This window comes from Poecilia reticulata, chromosome 13, assembly GCF_904066995.2.
Source record: "Poecilia reticulata chromosome 13, P_reticulata-male-v2, whole genome shotgun sequence".
In the NCBI taxonomy this organism is placed as follows: Eukaryota; Metazoa; Chordata; class Actinopteri; order Cyprinodontiformes; family Poeciliidae; genus Poecilia; species Poecilia reticulata.
The window spans coordinates 9656388-9664664 of NC_088842.1; the positions used below are offsets into that span (position 1 = coordinate 9656388).

The 8277-nt window shown below is 38.0% G+C and overlaps 1 long non-coding RNA gene across 1 annotated transcript; it reads right to left on the bottom strand.

Moving 5' to 3' along the window:
• Positions 1-1489: 1489 nt before the first annotated feature.
• Positions 1490-7989, bottom strand: LOC103474705 (uncharacterized). The gene is made up of 3 exons (XR_535215.3): positions 7426-7989; positions 1827-2108; positions 1490-1760 (listed from the first exon to the last, which is right to left on the bottom strand). It is a non-coding gene; the product is annotated as an uncharacterized LOC103474705 (long non-coding RNA).
• Between the last annotated feature and the right edge of the window lie 288 nt (positions 7990-8277).

An 8277-nucleotide genomic window follows, 5' to 3' on the forward strand; every position in this document is an offset into this window, starting at 1 on the left:
TTGAGTTTTGTGCAACAGACAAATTATTAAAGATCCAATATTTAGGCCCTTTTATTACCAGCTGTTTATCAAAGACACAATTTGTGTCTATATCTTTGGCACAAATTCAGAAAAATATCAAACTCAGTTTGCAGTATTTAAGTTCTTTTCAAGATCTGATAGTCTAAACTTTGTTTACAGGAGATTATCAGCGGATAGTTTGACTTCTCAAATACTGCTAATCTGATGTTGATAGTTTTTAGGTCAGATATCTTCAGAGTGTTTTTTTATTATTATTCTCTTGCCCAAACGTTTCAGTCTCTGTCATGGTCAGAGAAACGGCTGCAAAGGCTCTCAGGAAAAGAAAAAGAAATCACAAAACATGAAAATCTCTAAAATCACTTCAACCTTGCAAAGGGAAAGTCTGAGCTCTCGACTGTAAAGCGTGAAGTAAAATAAGATGTTTACAGTACTTGCGTCATACTGTATCAGAAATGAGAAGTGAAGAATTAACCCTCCTGTTATGTTCGTTTCTGAGCTACAGCAATTATGTTCCTGGGTCAATTTGACCCGGGGAGTGTTTAACCATGCAATAGTGTCAGAAACCAAAAAACCCCTGCGAAACATTTTTGTATCTGATTATTAACTCCAATACTAACCATTTCAATCAATATTTGTGCAATAATGTCTTTTTATTTCTCACAAATAAAAGATCAATAACGACAAAGTACTCATTTGGACATAAAAAATATAATTTACATTTTTTTATGTACATTTTTTTTTACATAAAAAAATTTAATTTACATTTTTTATGTAAAAAAAAATTTTATTAAATTTTTTATGTCCACTGAAAAAATCTAGATATAAAAACCCAATAATTATCCTTGAAATAGATCTTTGGTGCATTTTTTTAAGATTGCATTTTTTATTTATTTATTTATTTTCAATGGGTGATCTTTATAATTGAACTTGAGACACATATACTTTTCCGGATCAAATTGATCCGCTGATTAAAATCAAGATAAATGAGTCATGCAGAGAGTATTAATGTCCCCTCGCCCCACACACTGATTGTCCACTCAGTGAGGGTGGAGTTTGACCACGAGAACAGAAAAGGTCCCCGTCAAAGTTTCATCAACACCTGCTTTCTCGCAGTTTCCTAGTAAAGCGAGTAGGGAGAAAGTGCGGTTGTGTGCATGCAGGCGTGCATATATGTGTGTGGTGTGGTGTGTGTGCGTGTGTGTGTGTGCGTGGTGAAATATGTCTCATAGTTGCAAGGAAACAAATAGAACTGAGCATTTTTATTAACCTTTTTACCCTTCAACTTGACTGGTCAAATTGACCCGAACTGTATCTATGTAATATGTAGACGCAGGGGGGTTTAATAATGTGTAAGATGAATACATTTTCAATTTATATGTAGAGTACCTAATAAGACAAATAGAAAAAGTTTCATGCAGAAAAAAATACGTCCAACTATTTAAAAAGAATTTTTAAACTTTAAAACGAGTCAATTTGACCTGCAACTTAACAGGAGGGTTAAGTCACCGAAATGCTTTATTAAACAATTAGCTTAATAATAGTTGTAATCACACAGAACATTTTGTCCCGTAATATTAATAAAATCACAATGTTTTAAACAGCATCACTGGTATGAGCTTTCATCGCAGAGTTTTGATTCAAACACATCACAATAGGCGTTTGAGGTGAAAGTGAAACTTGAATGAAGCCGATTATTCTGACCATCTTGCATTTCTTTGGCAGAGTGACAACTCTGTTTTCTGTGGAAAGAGGAATAGAATCAGAAGCAGCTTGCAACAGAGACATTTTCAGAAAACCTGATGTACGAGATTCCAGCGGCGAGTTGTTGTGCCACTGTGTCTCTTAACGCAACAAGTTTTTTGGTTCCCCACGCTCACACACGGTAGACGCCGAATTCATCTGCGTTGGCGTTTGACATGACCTTAAGCTGACTGTGCGCTCAGCGGCTTGCGGCTCACGTCAGAGCCTCCCACCTCTGTTTCCAGCTCGATCAATACTCACCTGATGAGTGAGTATTGACCTGGCGAGGTCGTCGTGCGCTTTCGGATGAGCCGGGATAAAGCACCAGGTGCTCAGGTCGGCCCAATCTGGGGAGGAAAAAAAATTTTAATGAACCCCAGTGGCCCATCTAAGTTTAGCAGAGAATCCAGGACGAGTGGATCGACTTACACACACCCACAGTGTGTGCACGCAAACACACACATCGTGTCCCAGAAGGAGTACTATGTTTTGTTGTTGTTTAAAGGTTTTAGAATTGGAAACAGTTGAGAGTTTTGAAAAATTATTCATACGCCTTGAACTTGTTGAATGATTTTGATGTGATCACGTCAAGTTTATTTATAAAGCACATTTCAGCAGCAAGGCAGTGCAAAGTGCTTTACTCCATGAAAACAAAATACAGCAACTAATTGTGCAACAGGCAACAGACATAACTTTTTTTTTTTTTTTCAAATGACATCATCAAAATCATCATGCAAATTTACATCAATCAGTATACCGGCTGTTACACTGGTCAACAGCCAAAAAATTGTCAGGGGTTTTTCAACTGTTTTAGGGTAATTTTGATGTGTTGGATCCAAATATCCCATTGGTTTTGCTCAATCGGGTCAACTTTCTGAACTATGGATGCAACTTGAGCATCAAAATGCATGACATGTCCCCACAGATGGATTTGTTTCCTGAGAATCCGGGATAAATAAGTGATGAGATTCCATCAGGACGTAAAAGAGACGGAGAATTTTGCACAATGAAGACGTAATGCTGAATTTACATTTATATACCCTTATCAGTGTTTATTGTTAAATTTACAGAAATCCAGGTTTGTAACATTTAGTCATTGTTAGAAAACAAAAATATACATATATTTTTGTAACCCAGTGTTATGAATCAAATGCATTTCTAAACAAGTGAGGTTTCACAGCTAATGTGGAAAAAAGTGGCGTGGTCAGATCAGACAAAAATAAACGTCTTGACCAACATGCACAATGGTAAAACATTGTTACACAGTGTCTTTTTTTTCAGTAGGGACAGAAAAGCTGGTTAGAATTAACAGGAAGATGAGTGAGACCAAAGAAATGTCAGAAAACCTGCTAGACAGTGTTAAAGGATGCAAAAATCTTGAGACTGTGGTAGAGGTTCACCTTCCAACAGGGCTAAGGTCGTAAACATAAGAGCCTAATACAAATACTTCACACTTTTCAGATGTCATTGCACAGATATGCACCATTTTTATGTTGGTGTGCTGCACAAATCCAAGCAAAAAACAATGAAGTGAGTGTTTGTAACATTAAAGAAATTGGGGAAAAGTATTTAAGGCGACAAATTATTTTGTAATAGTTTCACATTTAATTCCTCTTAATAGCAAAGCAGCTTCTGTTAAGCGTCACTTCCACTTCTTTTCTTTACGGCTGGATCCTCTTTCAGTTCCCCCCACGGGAAACAGTCCACTGAGTGAGACACAAACCTCCCAGACTGACACCCTCCCTCCTCCTCGCCATGACGGGACATAAACAGGACACCTGTGAAAGGTGAATGAGTGTGTGGGTGGGTGTGTGTGTGCGTGTGCATGTGTGTGTACATAAGTGGCGGCACACGTAGACGTGAGTGTAACAACTCTTCACCTTGGCCAGCCCCAGAACATTAATCACCTGGAGCCGTCGCAGTCACCGCACTCTCACACCCGCTTTCGACTACTATATGAATGCTCTACGACACACACACACACACACACACACACACACACACACACACACACACACACACACACACACACACACACACACACACACATGCACACACACATTTGCCTGGCTATCTTTGTGGGGACTTTCCACTGACTTCCATTCATTTCTACAGTCTAAACCAGTGTTTCTCAACCCTGGTCCTCACTGCCCCCTGCTCTGCATGTTTTAGATGTGCCTCTATTCCAGAACAGCTGATTCAAATGATTGCATGACCATCAAGTACTGCAGAAGCCTGTTAATCACCCAGAGATACAATTCAGGTGTGTGGCAGAAGGGAAAAACGTAAAATATGCAGGACAAGGGGGCAGTGAGGACCAGGATTGAGAAACACTGGTCTAAACCTTACCTTTGTCCTAAACCCTAAACCTAACCGTACCTCGAGAGTGAAAATTCTCAAACCTAACCCTATCATGCCTAACCCTAACCCTATCGCTAACCAAAACTCATTTCACACCTTTGTCCTAAATCTGACCCCTGGCCCAAAAACAGTGTTTCTCCTTGTGGGGACCAGGCTTTGGTCCCCACAAGGAGCAGTGGGTCCCCATAATGTGGGATGTGTCAGGAAAATGGTCCAGACAAAGTATTAGAAACAAATGCGCGCACGCACGCACACCCACACACACACACACACACGCACCCACACACACACCGCACCGCACCACTAAGATTCATGGAGGGAGGCAGTCAAGCAGCACAGGATAATAGAATAGAAAGAAGGGAAGGAGAAATAGGAGGCGACTGAAGACTGAGTGGAGGAAATGGAGGAAACAAGAAAGAAAAAATGAGAGAATTTGAAGTGGAAGAGAAGGGGGCCAAAGGTGAAATTGGCAAAGCAAATCCGTATCATTAATGTGATATTTGCTGCCATTGTTTGCCTTTCTTTGACTAAAGCTAGATCCTCAGATGTTTGTGTGTGCTGATGATGGTTGTTTTGCAGATTTGAAAAAAAAAAAAGCAAAAGCAAAACGTGTAAGCTTTATTTTTAAAGGGAAAAGACACTACGCGTCTAATTGTCTCTTTCTGCTAATGGACAAGGCCAGCATGCATTTACAGTACAGGCTATTTGATATTAACTAGGTAAGTAAGAAAGTAAAACACGTATAAAAAAAAAAAAACCCTGCAGGAAGAAAATCAGATAAGGCTTTATTTGAGTTGACTCCTTATGTAATCAATACCGAACCCGCAGCTGTCTCGGCTTCTGCACCAGGAAAGCTGATGAAATCGTATCCTGATGTGGACGCGAATGACAACACCTTCCCTTTGGTATATTTTATGCTTTAGAAACCCTTAAACTAATAGCACAGCGGCGGCGATAAAAGAGTTCCACCTCGAAGAGTCACGAGGTAAGCACTCAAACGGTGGAGGAAGCAGGTCTCCCACAGGAGGCTCAGCTCCAGATAATCAACTTTTATCGCCGGTGGATCATTAACAATTGTAAAGAACATGATGTGACAGTATTAAACACTTTGGGACTGCGTACAAGAATGTGCAGTAAGCGTGCCCCTGGATCGGAAGTATTCAATTTGTGCATACACATCATTTCATTCTTTTTAATTTGCGTGTTGAAATACAAAAGATAAACTAAAACTCTTATTGGCTTGCTCTCAAGAGAATCGGATGTCTCAAAGTTAAGGATATTGATTAGATTTTGAGGCTTTGGTCTATGCCACTTGTTTTTTTTTCTTTCCTTGTGTTGTCAGGCTGCATCCTCTGTCAGCCTTATTCAGCCTGATTATCCTTCCCTGTTGTGCTGTTCACTGCTTAAACCTCCTCCCTTCTCTTTTTCTCTCTTTCACTTCTCTCGTGACTCTCGCATCTGACCGGTTCGCGTCCCCGGATTAGCCTTTGTGCGCCTTTCCCCGTGACGGATTCTGACTAAATCTGGTGAGGATGACCTCTGCAACAGATGATTAACGTCTGAAAGTGCTTCACAAAACTGAAAAGGAAGTGTGGTGGACTGCGTCCGCGTTCCCCCTCTGATTCAGACTCTGTGTGGTCTACACCCTCTCTGACCCACCTGTCCCTCACCAGTTAATGTTGGTGTGCTCCACTAACTCTGCCACACACATTATCTAGAGAAATGAACTGATCTTCTCTTTTTTTTCTCTCTCTCTCTCTCTCTCCCAAGTCCCACAAGTGACAAAGGATAGCCTGAAAACACTGATTTAATAGAAAATTGATCGTTTTTCTTTTGACAACTCCTGTGTGGCTAAATTTACAGGCCAGGGTTTGGTAAACCTTGGTGTATCTAATGCCACAATACGAGATAATGTAATAAAATTAAGCTTTAAAATGTAATAACACATAATTAAAGCCACACTATGTAATAATGGATTTAAAAATTTAATGAAATTCTTGAAATTTTGTCAAGACCTGTAGGTTTTCTGGCTAAAGGAATGAAAAGGCAAATAAATGACCAAAAGTTCAGCATTCATTGACCAAAGTTTCAATTTAAAAGCATGTAGAATCTACAAGATGATTATTATTTGAAGTATATTTATTAGGATGAACACAATCAGTGACAGTTTATTACATAATTACATCATCATTTCTAAAAAAAATAAAATGTGTGTTGTAAAATGCATTCAAGGATTTTATTAACATATCAGATTACATGCAGGGTAAAGGTATCTCTCTCTTGACTTAAAAAAGAAAAAAATATTTTCTTTCCTAATATACTCCCAAACTACTTTTGCCATTTTCAAATCAAGGTTAAAATATTATTTTAACTCTCATGTTTTCATCTTTCCTGAATTTATATGCCGGACAGGAACTGATGTTTCAGAGAATTCATTTAATTTCTTTATGTTAAACCCGTTTTTAGACATGTCAGCTTATGCGGCAACACGAGAAACAGCAGCCTCGAATCCCCATTGCTGCTGTCATGGGCAAAAATAAACCTCCCTAATTTCTTTATATTTTTTACTGAAAAACTTCTAAAGTGCTTTTAGACCATATTTTTTTCTCTGCTGTAACATCATGTGTGGATTAATGTGTTGGAGATAAAACAATAAATAATAAAACCTTTCCCAGTAGCTGTGTGAAACATCAGACGTCGCCGTTGTAAAATTTAGGATCTTGATCTTGTTTTTTTAGAAACTCCTTCCATAAAATGTGACTTCCTAAATCAACTACTTGAGCTGAAGAGGAGGCTTTGGACAGTTTCCTGCTAAAGTTAGAACAACTTTAAAGTAGTTGCTGTTGTTTTTTGTTTTTTTTTAAATAGAGACAAAAACAAAAAAAGAAGTTATTACTTGTTGAGTTTTGTTTTGCAATGTTTACAGCCTGTGTAACGTTAGCACCCGATTTAGCCTTAACGACTGTTTATTTTTGAGTGTTTACATGAGACAATAACTTAAAAATTACTTGGTTTGTGCATTGAAATACAAAAACTACACTAAATGTTTAGTTTAATTTTTCTATGTTTGTTTTCTGTTTTTTTTTTTTTCTGCAATTTCTGGTTATGTCTTAAATGCAGCAGCAGTTTGTTTTACTCCCTATGTGCCTGATTAGAGAAAGAAGCATTTTCTACATGTTTTCTTTTTACATAGAAAACATGTAAAAAACAACAACAAAAAAAACATGTTAATTTTCAGTGGTGGGACATAAAATAATTTCTTGAATTTCTACTTGAATTTTCAAAAATGTATGCAGAGCAGACCTGTAATGATGGACATCACTTGTCAGACCACCGGTGCTGACCAGCAGGAACACTTCCTCTCCTTCTGTTTTAACAGGAAGCGTTTAAACGTGCAGGGGAAATTTACACTCCTTTCCCAGGGACACTAATGGACTTTTAAAAGTCAACATTCTCGTGCGAGAGGCCGTTCTGAATGACTAACGAGCTGCGAGTGGGACGTGTTCCCAACTTCTAGCGGTCTTCCATGCTGAGACGTAAACAGTCCTGATAAATGCAGAAGTTTATAGGACTGATCTAAACAGACGTGAATCTTCATGGGAGGACATGAAGTTTATGTTCTTGTCCATGTTTGAATGGCGGGTTCTGCTCTGTCCAAGTTCTTTTGCTTCTGTTTTTGCGGATGTAATCTCTTGAACCCCACCCAGTGACACACTGCTTGGATGGAGTAATAGATATAACTTGCCCTTATTTAAACCTCTCTAATCTGCAGAAAGACAACCAGCCATATGGGCAGCGGGCGTATTATGCTTTATTTTTCAGCAAAAATATTTTAGGCTGTGATAAGAAGAGATGGTTTTGTTTTCCCCTGGCATTTTTTATGTTTTTTTTTTTCAAAAACATTTTTTCTCTGGAAATATGTTATGTGCTTTATTTAAAGAAATATATATATATATATATATATATATATATATATATATATATATATATATATATATATATATATATATATACATACACAAATTTAAAATAGTTCTTCTGCTTCATGTATCTCTCACAATCAACTGCAATACAAACCAAATTGTCAGAAATGTAAATCTTAAAAGGTACAATAAACTGTTTGTATAGGTGTGCACAACCTTTCACTCACACTTT